The sequence below is a fragment of the Rattus norvegicus genome, chromosome 15, assembly GCF_021556685.1.
Source record: "Rattus norvegicus strain SHRSP/BbbUtx chromosome 15, alternate assembly SHRSP_T2T, whole genome shotgun sequence".
Lineage (NCBI taxonomy): Eukaryota > Metazoa > Chordata > Mammalia > Rodentia > Muridae > Rattus > Rattus norvegicus.
Window position 1 is genome coordinate 106,445,871 of NC_141548.1, and position 20,454 is coordinate 106,466,324.

The following is a 20,454-nucleotide window of genomic DNA, read 5'->3' on the forward strand; positions in this document are numbered from 1 at the left end:
TGGCTAGGGCAAATCATTCCTCATGTCTTCCCTGTCCTCTTTTTGTGGGCACTTAGAAATGAACAGACTTTGGCACTTTATTTTCACTAGTAATCAGATAACCCCATAGAGGGTAATGCTTGATGATTCTGACTTGGAAATGAAAAACATTTTATGTCTAAATAATAATAATAATAATAATAATAATAATAATAATAATAATAATTAGTGGAAAAGAGAAAAAATACAAAAGGAACAGGGTGTAGGTTATGGCTTGGATGACTGTGCTTCCTGATTGCTCCTGAGAAAGAACAGGAGGTCTGGAGCAGACTTTTCCAGCTTCAGTTTCCTTCATTTGACACTTCACACCCCTCTTCCTCTCTGTTTGGTTTCTTGACTTGGTTACTAGTTGGATCAAAATCGTGGTCACAGCTGTCACCCATCTTCTACTGTCTCTATAGTCTGCAGTACTGCTCTACAGCACCAGTGTGCCTTAGGGAAACTGTCACCCTTATCTCCCACATTCTCTGTGTTCTCAGTACAATTAACCCTCCATTTATTCATAAGTTACATACCTAACCACTTCAGATAGGTTAGAAAAGAAATAATAACTTTGTGCTAATACGTACATTCCCTTGTACTTGTCATTAGTCCTATGAAACACACAGAACAACTAAATTCATAGCATTTATGTTACATTTCTATTGTACATAATCTGAAAATAATTGAAGTGTACAGGATGCCAGAGAACTCCTAAACCTGATAAACAACTTCAGCAATGTGGCTGGATATAAAATTAACTCAAACAGATAAGTTTCCTCTACTCAAATGATAAACAGTCTGAGAAAGAAATTAGGGAAACAACACCCTTCACAATAGTCACAAATAATATAAAATACTTTGGTGTGACTCTAACCAAGCAAGTGAAAGATCTGTATGACAATAAGTTCAAGTCTTTGAAGAAAGAAATTGAAGAAGATCTCAGAAGATGGAAAGATCTCTCACGCTCATGGATTAGCAGGATTAATATTGTAAAAATGGCCATCTTGCCAAAAGCAATCTACAGATTCAATGCAACTCCCATCAAAATTCCAACTCAATTCTTCATAGAGTTAGAAAGAGCATTTTTCAAATTCATTTAGAATAACAAAAAGTCTCTGATAGCTAAAACTATTCTAAACAATAAAAGAACTTCTGGGGGGATCACCATCCCTGACCTCAAGCTGTCTTACAGAGCAATCATGATATTAAAAAAAAAAAAAGAACAACAACAACAACAAAAAAACCCAAAACAAAACAAAACAAACTGTATGGTATTGGTACAGAGAAAGACAGGTAGATCAATGGAATTGAAGACCCAGAAATGAACTCACACACTTATAGTCACTTAATTTTTGACAAAGGAGCTAAAACCATCCAGTGGAAAAAAGACAGCATTTTCAACAAATGACAAATGGTGCTGATTCAGTTGGTGGTCAGCATGTAGAAAAATGCCAATCGATCCATTCTTATCTCTTTGTACAAAGCTCAAGACCAAGTGGATCAAGGATCTTTACATAAAACCAGATACACTGAAACTAATAGAAGAAAAAGTGGGGAAGTGCCTCAAATACATGGGCACTGGGGAAAATTTCCTGAACAGAGTAGAAATGGCTTATGCTCTAAGATCAACACTTGACAAATGAGACCTCATAAAATTGCAAAGATTCTGTAAGGCTAAGGACACTGTCATTAGGACAAAAGGGCAACCAACAAATTGGCAAAAGGTCTTTACCAATCCTACATCTGATGGAGGGCTAATATCCAATTTATACAAAGAACGCAGGAAGTTAAATTCCAGAGGATCAAATAACCCTATTAAAATTGGAGTACAGAGCTAAATAAAGAATTCTCAACTGAGGAATATCAAATGGCCGTGAAACACCTAAAGAAATGTTCAATGTCCTTAGTCATCAGGGAAATGAAAATCAAAATAACCCTGAGATTTCACCTCACACCAGTGAGAATGGTTAAGATCAAAAACTCAGGTGACAGCAGATGCTGATGAGGATGTGGGAAAAGAGGAACACTCCTCCATTGTTGGTGGGATTGCAGACTGGTACAACCATTCTGGAAATCAGTCTGGAGGTTCCTCAGAAAATTGGACATTGCACTACCTGAGGATCCAGCTATTCCACTCCTGGGCATATACCCAAAAGATGCTACAGCATATAAAAAGGACCCATGCTCCACTATGTTCAAAGCAGCCTTATTTATAATAGCCAGAAGCTGGAAAGGACACAGATGCCCTTCAACAGAGGAATGGATACAGAAAATGTGGTACATCTACACAATGGAGTACTACTCAGCTATTAAAAATAATAACTTCATGAAATTCTTAGGCAAATGGATGGAACTATAAAATATCATTCTGAGTAAAGCAACCCAATCACAAAAGGACACACATGGTATGCACTCACTAATAAGTGAATATTAGCCCCAAAGCTCAGAATATCCAAGGTACAATTTACACACCACATGAGGCTCAAGAAGAAGGAAGACCAAAGTGTGGATGCTTCAGTCCTTCTTAGAAGGTGGAACAAAATACTCACAGGAGGAAATAGGAAGACAAAGTTCAGGTCAGAGACTGAAGGAAATGTGATCCAGAGACTGCCCCACCTGGGGATCCATCCCACATACAGTCACCAAACCCAGACACTATTTCAGATGTCAAGAAGTGCACGCTGATAGGAGCCTGATATAGCTTTCTCCTGAGAGGCTCTGCTAGAGCCTGACAAATACAGAGGCAAATGCTGGCAGCCAACCACTGAAATGAGAACAGGGTCCCCAATGGAGGAGTTAGAAAAAGGACTGAAGTAGCTGAAGGGGTTTGCGACTCTATAGGAAGAACAACAATATCAACCAACCAGACACCCCAGAGTTCCCAAGGACTAAACCATCAAACAAAGAGTACACACGGTGGGACTGATGGCTCCAGCTGCATGTGCAGCAGAGGATGGTCTTATTGGTCATCAGTTGGAGGAGAAGCCCTTGGTCCTGTGAAGGCTAGATTCCCCAGTGCGGGGAAATGCCAAGGCAGGAAGGCAGGAGGGATTCGGTGGGTGGGGGTACACCCTTCATAGAATCAGGGGGAGAGGGAGATGATAGGTAGTTTCCAGAGGGGAAACTGGGAACAAGGATAACATTTGAAATGTAAATAAATAAAATATGCAATAAAAAGAAAAATGTACAGGACAGTATTCACACATTATATACAAACAGCATATCTGTGGGCCTTTATATTTTCAGGTGAGGAGGTCTTGCAACCCATCCCCTACATATTCAAAATATCCTCTGTATGATGCCTTATATTAGGATTATTTTTGTCCATTGTCTATTTCAGCTAGTCAAAGTCCAGGAAGTTATGTCACAAAGTATTTTTTAAAAAAAATATTATTCCTGATTATGGGCATTTTCCACTGGGTTCCTTTCTTATCACACTGAGATTAATGTGGGATAAATCCTGCTGAACAGTGTTGGAAACAAAATCGTCCTTTGTAGGGATGCAATTAAAGTACCACTATGTTAAAAATGTCATGTTGCTCTTTGTCAGGGAGGCTTATTATGCTCTATCGTTATATTTGAGTGAATCTTCTCTTCTAGGGAACTCAATGTTCTTTTTGAATATTAACCAAATGCTAGAAAATACTTGTGAGATTATGATTCTTCCAAATCACATCAAATTTAACAATCTTTAATTAAGCCTCTGAATTTTTCAGAAGTAGGAATAACTGGAACATATTTATCCACCTGTAAAAAATACATCTCATATACAACATTAGGTTGGTGAATACCTATACTAATTTATATGTAAGTAGGCCGTGGGTGCACAGAGACATTGTATGAGACATTTCTCATTTCTGTGACCAAATTACTTAAGAAAAGAAGTGTAAGGAATGAAGAGCTTAGTTTTATCTGGCTGGAGTCTACAATCCATCAGGACTGGATGGTATTGCAACAGTAGTATAAGGGTGCTCACATTGTGTCTATAGTCAAGAAGTGGATGTTTATGCTCTACTCATTTTCTCTCTGTAAATTCACTCTGGAAATCTAGACTGTGGAATGCTACCACCCACATCTAAAGTGGGACTTTACATTTCACTTAATATATAACTTTAATTTCTTCTGTATACCCTCACAAATATCCTCATTAAGTTTGTCTTGTACATGACTTCTCTAATCTGCCAACTTGACAATCATGACTAGAGTACTAGAGGCATCTTAGTAGGAAATACCATTTTATAGTCTTCAAACAGTTTTTTTTCTGATTGAATAATAATAAAAAAACTCTTTTGCTACATAGTCTAAGTTCTTTGTGAATAGCATCTATCAGCATCATCTTGAATATCTAGTTGAAATGTCTTAAACCCTTCTAGGACAAATGGCATCAAGCTTAGAATTTTACTCCAATTTTATTACCCACTGGAGTCCCAGGCAATGTACCTAACTTCATTATTTTTCCAACTTTCTCTTGACAATAAATAAAGTGGCATGTCATTTCTTAACAGCAAAATTTTATGTTTGTGCGATGGGAAGATTATTCATTCGGTAGAATAACAGTGCGATATTGAGGATGTGAGTTTAGATTTCTAGCATCCATGTTAGTATAACAGCATGCATTCGTATTCCTGTTGCTAGATGGACAGAGACAGAAAGATCCCCAGAGACAGAAAGATCCTGTCTATCCAGCCTAATTGAATTTGTGAATTCTAGGTTCACTGATAGAACATGTCTCAAAAACCATGGTGGAGAACTATGGAAGAAGACATTTGACATCAATTATTAGACTCCACATGTACCCATGAAGAGCACATAAACACATATACAACAACACATACACACACACAAATATCTATCTCTTAGCTATTGTCACTCTTATACCATGTCTTATGTCACGTCTCTTGCTCTGTTGTGCAAGCGAGTAGAGGGCTCTGCTTGTTTGTTTGGAAGTATTTGTTTGGTTTTGACTTGATTTTAATTTCTGACTCCTGTTCCTTGGCTCAATTTAATCTCTGATGTCCTAGGTTTGTCCCTATATGGCCAAAAGTCCCAATTTTTGTCCCTGGGAGAATTTGAATAATTTAAAGTGTTTTTTAGCCTGGAGAAAGGAAGGACAACATGAACAAATGGCAGGGAATTCTCTCATGATTTTTGGTCTTTATGTGGTGGCCCAGTCATTGAAGATTCCCTGAATTGCAGTTCCCTACAGCTCCCTTACAGAGTGGCAGGATATTGTCAGACAGTGATCTGTCCCTACTGATGACAATTTATGCTGTAGGCTTCTTCCTTAGATCTCCGTGACCTAACATGCACAGCTATGCTGTACCCTTCACTCTTCAAGTGATTCTATTTCTAGGGAGAGCTTTTCCACTAAGAGTTCAGTGGTCCAGTGATAACATTCTCATTAGAAATATATTGGCTTCAGTGGACCAAAATGAAATCATTCATATATATACTTGATATTACCCAGAGGACAAGCCATAGTAAAGTATGATTTCATGTCCCATGATAGCTCTTATAGTTTCTCAACAATAGATATTATTTGATTGATATATCTTAAAATTCTCTATGGGCCAGTGAAATCAGCTTCTTTCAAATATTATATGTTGAATGGTCACTGTGCTCCCATAAAGTCCAGATTTCTTCAAAGTCTGTCCTGGTGGATAAATTTTTGGACCAGTAGTAAACAAACTATAGCAGGTACAACATTTGGTGCCCAATAAGCATCCTAATGTAAATCCTTATTAATATTTATAAATCTCATGCCTTAAAGATAAAAGACCTGAAGAAGTAATCCAATACATTCATACCCTAAATATATTCATTTCCCTGATAGAGTCAGAAAGGAGAACCTGGAATGGATTTCATCAGTGAAATTCAGAGGGATGCAAACAAACCACCATGAGACTATACCTTATTCCCTCCAAGAGCTCAGAGATTTAGGATCAAATGGGCATTGTATGCATAAGTGCAATGTTTTAAAACCTAGTGTTTTATGAAAGTTTAGAATTTTGTATTCAAAGATTTAAAATAATTAATAATTTTTAGTGTTAAGCACATATATATCTAATTCTCTAAAAGGTTGTATTGCTAAATCAAATATTGATTGGGGGGTCTGGGTTTATAACAATAAGTTCAAATAGTACCAATGTCGAACTCTCTTTTGTGTACATCAGGGCTAAGAAATTGAAGTCTGTGCCGAGCCCTTCCAAAGGGCTGACCCTAACTTTGTCCATCAAAGTATTCATTGTCTGGTTATTTGTTTTTAATTCATTATTTAATTCACTTACTTGGCAAGCATTTGAGAGTGATTAGCCTAGACTAGTCTTTCCTCTTGCATCTGACACAATTATAATTAAATCTTAATTAACAAGGCATCATTCTAAATAAATTTGAATCTTGTCCTTACTGATTCATTCTCTACAATTTCTGTTCTATGGATGTTTTGATAGTCAGGGCCCAGATAGAACTTGTTTATATATTTACCAATTAAATAGATTTTCACTAAGAATTTGTAATGTTTTATGTCTTATGTTGGTAATTAGGAAAGACATGCATGTAAACAAATACGTCTTTGTTTCCACAATGTTTTTCTTTTGTGAATACACTGTAGAAAAGCACAGTAGAAATGCTATTAGTTAATAATCTGAAAGGCTGCAATTCCCTCGGTTCTTTTATGACTGCTTAAAGGCTAGTACTAATTGAGATAAGAGGGGAAATGATTTAGTATGTTTCTTTTCTACACTAGTCATTTCCTCAGAGAGAAGAAAGAATTTGAAAGATAAATTGTATTTTTTGTCCGTCTTTCCCCACAACACCTTCAAATTTACAGCTGTGGCTTCTAACTAATTCAAATACAGTGCTCCTGGGAGCTCATTTCATGTGTAGCCATTAAGACGGCCCTAACCTGATAGTTGTTTGTTCACATGTGCAAAAGTTGAATTAAGTTGTTTGTCTCATCAATCAGAGGTCATATTAGGTAAAAAAAAAAAGCAAGACAATCAATTTAAAAGTCCTTTAGGTCTTTCTGTTGTGAGAAAGGTTAAAATTAGGATTTAGGCAGAATATGGCACAGCCAAAGAAATCTGGCATTTTACTTTCATTTCTGTTGCGTCGATAAATATTCCTGCATAAAACAACCTAAGGTCAAAAGAGTTTACTTTAGTTCACATTCTGGGGTTACAGTTCATCATCATCAGAAAGCCAATGGAGGAACTTGAAACAAGTAGTCACATCACATCCAGGCAAGAGGAGAGAGAAATTAATGCAGGAATGTCTCCTGCTTAGCTTTCAATCTCCATTCTTATAGAGTTCAGAATGGAAACCAGGTAATGATGCAGTCTACTTTTATGCTGGGTCTTTCCACATTAATTCATATAATCAAGACAATTTCTCAAAGACATGGTCATAAGCCAAGCATGGTCTAGGCACTCCCCACCCCTGCAAGACTCTCTTCTTAGATAATTCCGGAGTGTGTCAAATTGACAAATAAAACCAACCAATACATCTAGTTGCACATTTTATCCAGATATCTAAATATTCATCTGAATAGTGAACACAGGAAGCTTTCTTAAGGCTATTTGAAATCACAGTGATGACTGAAGAGCTAATCTGAATGGCCACATCAAACATCTTGTACCTGTGGAAAAAATGGTGACAAAAATAAGAGCGAAGAATCCTCTTTAGGGTGACAGGACAAAGCATTCTGAAATAACAAAGCAAAACAAAGCACAGTCCTACCTTCAGGCTAAGGACAAAGAAGGATGGCTGGGTAAATCAGGACCTCACCCATGGGCTAGATCTGCACAATATCCATCTTGGTTAATACCATGCCTGCCTTTGAACATGACACTGATGGACAACTCTGAATGGTCTTCAACACAACCCCTGGGGTAGGCGATCCTGAATTCTAAAATAAATAGTTACTAAAATTGAGAGCATTAGTTTCTTTGAGGCATCTATATTCCCTGGAAGTAAAGAATCTTTCCTCAGCCACAGCAACTAAAGTTAATGACGTGATTAACAACAGAGCTGAGATTGTCTTCTTTCAAATGATAGAAGAGCCTGTATGGGTGCCAACAAAGGGCAGTGTGTGATAAGGTAAGGGTCTGTGATCACTGGAAGAAGACAGGTTAGACTGGAGTATGTGAATCTGTAAATTCTCTAATCCTAGGGGGTTATTTCATGCTAATGTGATCTGAAAACTGATGGGTTACTTTTAATTTTACCATGTGAGAATAAGGCCACCAACACAATTTTGAGTCAAATTTAAAACAGACTTTGATTAAATACTGGCCAGTATGATGGACTCTGGCCAGCTACATTCCTGGGTTCCCAGAAAATGGCGACGACTCACATTTTGCAGAGGCTTTAAAAGACAAACCCATAAGGCCATCATCTTTTCTACTAGGTCCAATCAAGGACAACTATATATCCTGAAGAATTTTCTGCTTCCGTACCTAACACCTACATTTGATCAAGCACATCTGGTGCAGTTGGCTCAAACAAATTTCTTTAGAGGATCAAAAACATGGCTTATTATCTTCTATACACAATGGCCTCCAGCACTTCAGGAAGTAATTGTCCTTCTGCAAAGGGCTTTGCAAATGTCTGTAAAGGTTGGAGACATTTTTGTTTTATGGATCTCTTAAAACAGTAATTAAAGCTTAAAACATAACTTTGGCTCTCACAGTGCATGATAAAATATGGCCGCTCCCATTAACCTGTAAATGATAGGAGAAATTACCAAATAAGACTATGCAATAAATATTATTTTGCAAAATACTATAATACTTTTTAGATTACAATTAGCTTATAAGATATATGCCTAGGAGGTTTATCAGACACCTCGTGATTAGGATAGATTATGTTTCTAAAATCTAACCTTTATTATTGATCTTCATCTCTCCTGTTTTATGCATAGTTTTAGACATGCAAAGTGGATGGAAAAGGAGTTGTGTCCTTTGAAAGAGTTATAACCCAGTGAGGGGTTAGAATGTAACTCAAGTCTCTGCATCCTGCAATTCATATTTGCTTTGCAGATTAAATAAGGTAAAAAGTGTATGCTGTAATTTCACCCGCAGGCAGGACAGCATGACTTAATAGTAAAACAAATGCTCTACGAATTTTCATAAATATCTTCATCAAAGTACAATTTCCCTTCATAGTACTCATGCTCACAATTAACACATTAATACTTGCATTTATTTTGTGTGTCCATGCATATGTTTGTGTAGGAACAAATCTGTGGCAGGACCCACATGTGAAGGTTAGAAGACTATGTGCAGGAGTCAGTTCTCTCCTTCCATATTGTGGGTACCAGCGATGGTGCTCAGATCCTGAGACTTGGCAGCAAGCCTTTCAGATTCATATGTCTAAGCATATCCTGTGACAATCCCATATTATCTAAAAGCTTTTTGTACTGTACTTGAAAGGAGCTGAAACAGTACCTGGCAAATGACTGACTGACTCTTTTGCCTTGGTTGTTGCTCCTTCTGTCTTGCCTGTTTTAGGGAGAAAATAGACCTGCCAGAATCTTCTAAGGCATATCCACTAAACTGAGAGAAAACGACATCCTCACATAATGCCAGAGGAGGGAAAAGTACCTCAGAGCCTTTTTGCACAATTAGAGATAATTCTACCTAAGTGGAAGAAGGTGAGGGTAAAAGAGAGTGTTCAGTGGGTCATCTCTCCATGAAGTGTTTAATGCTGGGGCATTTGGGATGTCCATGCTGTGCTCTAAGATGTCATTCATTCCCAAGCTTACCTACTTATTTATTATAAACATTTAAAGCTGAAACCTTCACAAAAGGCCAAGATTAACAGCGAATGCATCACACACACACACACACACACACACACACACACACACACACACACACAAAACCCTTAATGGGGTTTCTGTACCATGAAATGGACTGTCAGTAGAATTGTCTAAAAGGGTCTTTGTGTCTCTGTGAAAGGCATTTGAACAGGAAGATCCTTGTTGTAGAAGTGTGTACTTATTTGACTTTTCTGCTCCCATTTTACTATCATTCCTTAAGTACCTATTGTGTACTTGATATCTGTACCCTTAAAGAGTTTGTGGTCATGGTCTAATGAGATAAAAGTAAGCAAATGGGTCTATAGTGTAGGATGCAATGAAAGTTTTGAAAGAAGGGTGATACCTTGGTCCTGGATACCCTTAACAGGATTTGACTTGTCTAGCTAGAGAGATGAGAGGATTAACAGGAGCAACATAATCAATAAACAAATTCCCCAGGTGGTTTAATATTTGCCAGGCACTTGGCATGGGGTGGTGTTTTGGTTTTTCAAAACCTACTTTTAATAAGGGTTCTTAAATGCTTTAACCTCCCTTCTAGCCGAATGCCCACCAGAGATAGTGGAAAAGAAAGCTTATTAGAATATGAGGGGAAGTGAACTTATTTAGAAATTGTTCTTTGGGGGCAAATCCAATCTGTGTTGTCAGGAAATCAGCAGTTTATTTCATAGGAATCAGCAGCGGCAGCTTGATCCACTAGCAAATACTTCACAAATATACCAGCAGTCCAGTTCAGTAATGTCAGGAAAGCAAACCAAATCAGCATCTGTGGCATGACCCAGCAGAAACTGCCAGGCCACCACTGAATTGTCATAAGTCAGTGGGAGTAACCAGGACCAGTAAGGATCCTCTCTCAATGAAGAGAAGATCAGCAAAGAATCAAGACCAAGGAAGCATTGCAAAGCTAGCTATGCAAGCCCCACCACTGTCCATTGAGTACTATTTATACTCCCTACAAACATCATGTGTCTTTCCATGGTGTTGCCTCAGCAAATTGCCATGTGAGTCTTTCTAAGCAAACGTCCACATGAGCCTGTATCAGCTGACATCACTCTGCAAATTGGCCCAAGTCTGAAGAACTGGCAAGAAACTGCCAGAAGACCATGAGAAGATATTTGGTATGTTTCTTTCTATGAAGTCATGACAAATAATGTCCGTTAAGAAATGGCAAGTCATACTACTACCATCCAGAGTATTCTACTATATGTTGGGTTCTTCTTAACATTATGCATCCTTTCACCTGTGTCTGCTTCAGCAAAACGTTCTTTGATCTAACTGACTTTTCAAGGAAACCAGAAGTTTCCACTTCAGTTGGGCATGCATTGATGACGAACAATGACATCAAAAACTGAGAGCGTTTAAGAATTTTTCTCTAATCAGCTTTGTGTTTTCCTGGTACTGAAAGAAGAAAAGTTAGCATTTGACTATATCCATGTTTGTATGCCTTTGAATGCTCACAAAGCAAATATAGCACTGGTTGAATGGACCCCCAGTCAACTGGATTGGGTAGTTTCAGGAAGCAGGTTTTCTATTCTAAGGAAACCAACTAACAACAGAAGCGAACATGGACTTGATGGAAGTAGGCATGTGGATTACAGACCTGCTCAGGCCACTAAGCCACAGCAATACTGCAGTGTTATGAGAAACAGATCTACTAGCAAGAGACTCTGTGGCCACTGAAGGTGGGATTTCTCACCAAGTGAATATTCTTTTGATGCCTACTGCAATGTGCTCAATGTGGAACTAATCTATGCATGGTTTTTTTTTTTTTTTTTTTGAAGCTAGATTTTTTTTTATTAACTTCAGTATTTCTTATATACATTTCGAGTGTTATTCCCTTTCCCGGTTTCCGGGCAAACATCCCCCTCCCCCCTCCCCTTCCTTATGTGTGTTCCCCTCCCAACCCTCCCCCCATTGCCGCCCTCCCCCCAACAGTCTAGTTCACTGGGGGTTCAGTCTTAGCAGGACCCAGGGCTTCCCCTTCCACTGGTTCTATGCATGTTTTTTAACACTTCAGATGTCCTAAAGTGTGACAATGAACTGCTGAGCTAAACAAGGTGACCCAGATGTGCAGAATTTTAGACTTGTCTTAATTCAGGACAAACTTCCAGGAGACAAAGCGTTCTCTTTTTCATTGTACGTGTGTCACTGAAAAGAAGGGAACTGTTAAACAAAATGGTTATAGATAAAGTGTCAATCATAATGAGCTAATTAATCAATCTTCTTTATTATAGGATAAATTTCTAGTTGTGTATGTGTGTCTAGCAATAGGGTTTTGAATGTAATGTTTTTTCTTTCAATGTTGGGAATCGTGTTGTATGAAAGAAGAGAAGGTTAGCACTCCCCTTGACAAGGATGGAAGGAGGCCCTTGGGCCTAACAACACGCATACGATCGATGTTGGGGATCAAACCTTGCGGATGCTAGACCAGTGTTCTGAACTACAACCCCACCCTTCCCACTGTAATTGTGAAAGACTATATACAAAAAGGTACTGAGATATGAGCAAGATGTTTTAAATATTCAGAGTGAAGTAAGAAGAGGTGCATAAACGAGCAAACACAACAATGTTCAGGCAGTGCCTGGATGTGGCCCAGGCTGGCTCTCACACGGACCACTTATCTTTGACCTTCAGGCTATACAGAGCATTTCTAAGGCAGAAGCAGTTTTGACCTTGGAGGAAGTGCTTGGGAAATATTAACAGAGATCAGATTTGCTTCAGCAAAAAGATATCGTTTTCTTTTTTTCTTTTGTCTTGCATTTGATATCCTTTGACACTTGGAACATTCAGGATTCTTGTCTCCTGGGGCTCTGACTCTGAACTGACTATCCAGTAGAACATGAAAAAGTAAAATGCTTCCAGTTTTTAAGGACTATGGATTTTAAGGAGTCATTAGTAAAGCAGAGAGTGGTTTTGAAGATGTAAGTGTAAGAAAAGCTTTCCTCCACAGGAGTGGCAAGTAGGACCTCAGTGGGAAGGTCTTCCCACAACACCAAGGGGAAGTAAAAAAGCAAAGAATCAAAAGAAGCAAAGATCACTGAAGAGGGACTAGACTGAAGCTCATTCTCTCTCCACGACTCTCCACAGTAAAGTCTTTCTATATAACACAAAGTAAAGTCTTTAGGGATGGGGAGACCATGGCTTCTCATTTGTCCATTGTGAAATTTGACCTACTTAATTATTCTCCACCTTTACCACAGAAGTTCCTGAAGAAAAAGAAGACAATATCTTTTCTCTGCTTGAACTGCAACAAGGAGGACTCTGCTTTACAGATTGTACACATAGAACATTTGTGAACAGATAACTTACTTTCAAATAAATGATTATAACTTTATGATTGTGTTGAACAAATAATTGTTCTTTCTTATTATACTTCAAAATGGTATATCTTAGTGAACATTTTACTTTTGATAATTATAAAAAATAATCCTATATATTTCAAAGTAGAGAAATTTGTGATAGAATAACAAATGCATTTTATCTTTTAAAAAGAATATATTAGTTCTTTCACTTTGCTTTTGTAGTCATTATAGGAATTTTTATGTAGCTACCATTAACTACAACTATTAATAATTGCTTCTAGCTAATGTTTTAAAACAGGATCAACATACTGAACTCATGGAAGTCATTAGCACAGTTAAAAGAAATGATTTTAGGAATGAGCCTATAGGAAAAAGCCCACTTTGATCCCGTGGTTATTCTGAATTTTTACCATATGCAAATTTCCTGGACTGCTTCTTGCAAAGGAGTTTGGGGACTGGCATTTTCAGCATTTAGAACTCTTTCCTGGGTATTTCCTATATTTGTGTTTCCTCTGATCAGAGGTTGTCCCCACAGGCTCATAACTGACTTACTGACATGCTTCAAGTCTAAGCACAGAAGTTATTTCTGGGACTTGATAAATGGCTGAGTGATTGGGAATTCTTGCTGCTCTTGCAAAGTACTCAGCTACAGTTCCCAACACGCACATCAGGTGATTCACAACCTGTAGCTCCAAGGAATACAGTGCTCACTTCTGGATTCTGGGCATTTTCACTCATAGACAAAAATACATAACTAAAATATTAAAATTAAAACAAATATTTCTTAATAAACTTACTTATAAACCTGACCATCGAAACATGCTAACTCTCTTTGTGATAGTTCTGGTAATCCATAATTAGTTTCTTGCACCCTCTCTTCTACTAGAATTAAAATTCCACACTGGTTTTGTGTTTTTTTATGACAATATCAGTAGTACCTAGCACTTTTAAACTTTTACAGTTTTGATGAACATTGTTACATTGTCGGATGACACGTGTTTTATACTCAGTTTATTCCCAATTTCCAACATCTTTACACCAAACTCTTTTCTCTGTATCTTTGGCAATTTTCCCAGGAAATGTGACAAGGGAGGAGTTCCCAGATGAATAAGCATGGGCTCTCTTTTTTCCTGAAATTCCAACCTGCCTCATAAGAACATTGTTCTTCTTGACTTTCCTGCCTGGGGTTTGTGAGAACTCTAACCTTATCATTTCACTATGAAGACTACAACTTTCATGTTTAAGCCTGTGATTTTCCCATGACACTTAAAAGTTATTTTTTCTGTAAAATATTTACCAACTTTATATGTAAACTTGGCTATAGTTTTTTTTTTAATTTTTTTTAAATCTTGTTGGAAGAGAGAATGCACCAAGCAAGGCAGATCTAAGTGGGATCTAAATTTTTAGAGAAAACTCCCCATATTGTTCCTGAAATTAGTCTGCAAATCAGATGAGACCCTTTCCTTCTCTTCCTGGATTTGAAGATGTAAAGTCCTATAAACCTTACAGACACAAGGAAGTGAGGGCAGAGCCTTAGCCAGGAAGCACTCTCTGTCTGAACCTCCTTGTGAGAATGTAGCCAGGTGCCACCACAAAGCAAAGCACCCAGCTATGTTGCGCTGAGTCTTTTGACTCATAGAACTGGGATATACACAATGGAAGCCATTTTAAGCATCTGCACTTCTGTGGATTAGTTAGTTATGCTGAGGTAGAAAGTGAAATCAAGCTGTCCCCTTGGCCTGTGTGGTGGGAAAAGGGATTCCTTCTCTCAGTCATGCCCAAAGAGTAGTCCTATCTCAGTGGGCCGTTCATTGTCTTTCTAATTTACATTATATTCATTCTGAAGAACTTCTGTGTTCCCTTTACCCCTCTCTTTGTAATTTTTGGACATTATTTATTATCAATATATATGTATATTTTTAATCAAATCCCCTTCCCTCCAATTTCTTCCATATTCCCACACCACTTTTCCAAATTTTGCTATTCTTTTTTAATTTTAAAATTGTTTAAAAAAGAACTGTTGAATCCATTAAGGGCTGGCATGCTCATGAATGCACGCACATGTGCACACACCTGAGAAAACACACACACACACACACACACACACACACACACACACACACAGAGTGTGCGGCCACCTCCTGGATCACGAGAAACCTCTCAGAGCTCTCATTGCTCCCCCAGTAGTATGGATTGCAGCTGTATCTTCAGATGGCTCTGGGATTCATTAGTTTCTCCCGGTTTTGAGGGCTAGTTTGGTGATGTAAACATCGTGTGGATGTAGTAACAGCTGCACTGAGTTCATTTGTGCAAATACAGTTTTGCTGTGGACATCTACTCCCTCTGGTTCTGACAATAGATTTGCTCTCACTTCTTTTATGGTCCCTGAGCTTTAGGGGAAATGTGCTATGATATAAATGTTCTATTCAGAGCTGAATTATCTAAATTCACTTATTTTCTACTTATTGACCAATTAATATAGAGTCTATATATTAATTACCATATAGTGCAAATGAAAGAATCTCTAATGGGCACTGAGAGATTCACTAATTTATGGGTATAATGATGAGAATTTAGGGGGCAGTTTAGAGCTGTGATTCCCTGTAGAAGTTAAACCTGGTTCTTCCTCACAGCCCAATGCTCCCAGAAACAAGACTCAGACTCAAAATATATTTAAAAATACCTGAACCATATAGCTAGGCTCTACTCTGACTAGATCAAAACTTAGATGACCCAATTATTTTAATCTACATTCTGCCAACTATCTCATTACTTATGCTCAGGTAATGTATGTCCACCACTCTCTCCTCACAGAAGATCTGAATCTCCTGCCTGAATTCTTTCTGCTTCCCGGATGCCCCACCTCTATTCCTAAGCCATAGGCCATAGCCTTTTTAATTGAGAGGTGATGTATCCATACAGTACACAAGATTCTCTCCCTACTGTTATCTTCTAGGATCTAGGACCTAGACAAACATTCTTTCCTCAGCTGATGGTATGGACTTTGAATTCTGTCATGTGGACCGTGCTTTAAATCAACACAGAGAGTGGCTGATTGCTTTCATAATAGTCAGTGCACTTTTAAATCTTAGGATGCTGAAAAAAAATATAAAAGGATCTATTAAAGTAACATAGCAGTAAAAAGAATCCTAATGGCATTCTGCTATACACAGATCACTAATGCTTCACTGATCCCTCTTCTGAGAAGCTCCTTTATATAATAAATGGGAACTTAACACTGAAACCTACAAGTGGACAATGTGCAGGGAGAGACCTGGAACATTCAGTACTAAATGAGATGTCTTCATCAAAACCTTCTCAAGGCTCAGGGAGTTCTGTGGAAGAAGAGCCACAGGGGATGAATGACCTAGGGAACAGTCTGTCAGATACAGCAGGGCCCATACACATGAGAACTCAGTCTGTGGCACTCACACAAGCCTGCACTGGTGTAAGTCATATGGAAACCCAGACCTGAGGGGCGAAAGTAGACATCTGGTCCATTATCTAACCAAACAGTTATTTGCAATTCAAACCTAGTAACAAAAGGAAAGTTATTTTTCTTCAATGCTCTGTCACTAGGTATATTGACTAAGCTCCAGTGAGGCCTCATGCACAGGAATGAGAAAACAAACTCAATGTGTTTCCCCTCCCCTGTGGGCTTTTGCTTTATTATGCTTTGTTTTGCCATTTTAATTTGTTCGTATACTTTTAAAGAAAGTGCATGAATGTGGAATAAGATGGGCAAGAAGGTGGTGAGGATATAGGAATAGTGGATAGGGAAAACATGTTTAAAATATATAAAAATTTAAATAAAAATAAAAATGCAGGACATTTGAAATAATATACCCTTTGGTTAATAATAGTATGCATTCTTGTGAATCTTTCATTCCCTATGATCTCACCTCTCCCCTCACTTTTCTCAAATGAGTCAATTGACTTCCAAGCTCATTTTTTAAAAATTTTTATTAGATATATTTCTTTACTTACATTTCAAATGTTATTCCCCTTCCTGGTTTCCTGTCCATAAGCCCCCAACCCTTTCCCTCCCCCTCCCCCATATGGGTATTCCCCCATATATCCGCCTTACTGCCCCTTATATTCCTCTATCCTGGGGGTCCAGCCTTGGCAGGACCAAGAGCTTCCCCTTCCACTGGTGCTCCAACAAGGCTATACTCTGCTACATATGCAGTTGGAGCCCTGGGTCAGTCCGTGTATAGTCTTTGGGTAGTGGTTTAGTCCTTGGAAGCTCTGGTTGGTTGCCATTGTTGTTCTTATGGGGCTGCAAGCTCCTTCAACTCTTTCAATACTTCCTCTAATTCCCTCTAAGGGGGTCCTGTTCTCAGTTCAGTGATTTTCTGCTAGCATTGACCTCTATATTGGACATGCTCTGAATATGTCTCTCAGGAGAGATCTATATCCGGTCCCTTTCAGCATGCATTTTTTTAGCTTCATCAATCTTATCTAGTTTTGGTAGGTGTATATATATGGGCCACATGTGAGGCAGGCTCTGAATGGCCTTTCCTTGAGGCGCTGCTCTAAACTTTGCTTCCATATCTCCTCCTATGGATATTTTTTCCCCTTTTAAGAAGGCGTAGGAGCATCTGCATCTTTCTTCTTGAGCTTCCTGTGGTCTGTGGATTGCATCTTGGGTAATTCGAGCTTTTTGGCTAATATCAACTTATCAATGAGTGCATACCAAGTATGTTTTTCTGTGATTGAGTAACCTTACTCAGGATGATATTTTCTAGTTCCATCCATTTGCCTATGAATTTCATGAACTCATTGTTTCTGATAGCTGAATAGTACTCTATTGTGTAGATGTACCATATATTTTGAATCCATTCCTCTGTTGAATGACATCTGGGTTCTTTCCAGCTTCTAGCTATTATAAATAAGGCTGCTATGAACATAGTGGAGGATGTGTCTTTGTCGTATGTTGGAACATCTTTGGGGTATATGCCCAGGAGAGGAATAGCTGGATCCTCAGGTAATGGAATGTCCAATTTTCTGAGGAAACTCCGGACTGATTTCCAGAGTGATTGTACCAGTTTGCAATTCCACCAACAATGGAGGAGTGTTCCTTTTTCTCCACATCCTTGCCAGCATCTGCTGTCACCTGAGTTTTTTATCTTAGCCATTCTGACTGGTGTGAAGTGGAATCTCAGTGTTGCTTTGATTTGCATTTCCCTGATGACTAAGGATGTTGAACATTTCTTTAGGTGCTTTTTGACCATTCAATAATCCTCAGCTGAGAATATTTTGTTGAGCTCTGTACCCCATTTTAATTGGGATATTTGGCTCTCTGGAGTCTAACTTCTTGAGTTCTTTGTATAATTTGGATATTAGCCCTCTATCAGATTTAGGATTGGTAAAGATCTTTTCCCAGTCTTTTGTTGCCAATTTGTTCTAATGACAAAGTCTTTTGCCTTACAGAAGCTTTGCAGTTTTATGAGGTCCCATTTGTCAATTCTTGATCTTAGAGCATAAGCCATTGGTGTTTTGTTCAGGAAATTTCTCCCAGTGCCCATGTATTCCCTACTCTTCCCAACTTTTTCTTCTATTAGTTTAAGTGTATCTGGTTTGATGTGGAGGTCCTTGATCCACTTGGACATGGTGATAAAAATGGATCAATTTGCATTCTTCTACATGCTGACCACCAGTTGAACCAGCACCATTTGTTGGAAATACTATCTTTCTTCCATTGGATGGTTTTAGCTCCTTTGTCAAAGATCAAGTGATCATAGGTGCATGGGTTAATTTCTGGGGCTTCAATTCTGTTCCATTGATCTATTTGCCTGTCTTTATATCAATACCATACAGTTTTTATGACTATTGCTCTGTAATACTGCTTGAAGTCAGGGATGGTGATTCTCCCAGAAGTTCTTTTATTGTTGAGGATAGTTTTAGCTATTCTGGGTTTTTTGTTATCCCAAATTAATTTGCAAATTGCTTTTTCTATCTCTATAAAGAATTGAGTAGGAATTTTGATGGGGATTGCACTGAATCTGTAGATTGCTTTTGGCAAAATGGTCATCTTTACTATATTAATCCTGCCACTCTATGAGCATGGAAGATATTTCAATCTTCTGAGATCTTCCTCAATTTCTTTCTTCAGAAGCTTAAAGTTCTTATCATACAGATCTTTCCCTTGCTTGTTAAAGTCACACCAAGATATTTTATATTATTTGGGACTATTTTGAAGTTGTCATTTCTCTAATTTCTTTCTCAGCCTGTTTATCCTTTGTGTAGAGGAAGGCTACTGATTTGTTTGAGTTAATTTTATACCCTGACACTTTGGTGGAGTTGTTTATCACGTTAAGTAGTTCTCTTGCGGAACTTTTGGGGTCACTTAAGTACACTATGATATCATCTACAAATAGTGATATTTTGATTTCTTCCCTTCCAATTTGTATCCCTTTGACCTCCTTTTGTTGTCTGATTGCTCTGGCTAGGACTTTGAGTACTATATTGAATAAGTAGGGAGAGAGTGGGCAGCCTTGTCTAGTCCCTGATTTTAGTGGGATTGCTTCAAGTTTCTCTCCATTTAGTTTGATGTTGGCTAATGGTTTGCTGTATATTGCTTTTACTATATTTAGATATGGGCCTTGAATTCCTGATCTTTCCAGGACTTTTATCATGAAGGGGTGTTGACTTTTGTCAAACGCTTTCTCAGCATCTAATGAAATGATCATGTGGTTCTTATCTTTGAGTTTGTTTATATAGTGGGTTACATTGATGGATTTTCATATATTAAACCATCCCTGCATCCCTGGGATGAAGCCTACTTGATCATGATGGATCAAGATTTTGATGTGTTCTTGGATTCGGTTTGCAAGTATTTTATAGAGTATTTTTGCATCAATGTTCATAAGGGAAATTGGTCTGAAGTTCTCTTTCTTTGTTGGGTCTTTGTGTGGTTTAGGTATAAGAGTAATTGTGGCTTCATGGAAGGAATTCGGTAGTGCTCTGTTTGTTTCTATCTTTTGGAATAGTTTGGACAGAACTGGTATGAGCAAAGAATCAACAAAGTAAGGAGCTGGTTCTTTGAGAAAATCAGACTAACCAAAGGGCATCGAGAGTGTGTTCAAATTAACAAAATCAGAAATGAAAAGGTAGACATAACAACAGAATCTGAAGAAAATAAAAAAAATCATCAGATCCTACTACAAAAGCCTATATTCAACCAAACTGGAACATCTGGAGGAAATGGACAATTTTCTAGACAATACCAAGTATAAGTGTTAAATCAGGAACAAATAAATCATCTAAACAACCCCATAACTCCTAAAGAAATAGAAGCAATTATTAAAGTCT

General features: G+C 38.1%; 1 protein-coding gene and 1 non-coding gene across 3 annotated transcripts in view; both read left to right on the forward strand.

Annotated features, from left to right (window-relative positions):
• The window catches only part of Itgbl1 (integrin subunit beta like 1), a 267,862-nt gene that overhangs the window by 41,047 nt on the left and 206,361 nt on the right, over positions 1-20,454 (forward strand).
• LOC120097275 (U6atac minor spliceosomal RNA) lies at positions 12,150-12,277 on the forward strand. The gene has a single exon (XR_015639222.1). It is a non-coding gene; the product is annotated as a U6atac minor spliceosomal RNA (small nuclear RNA).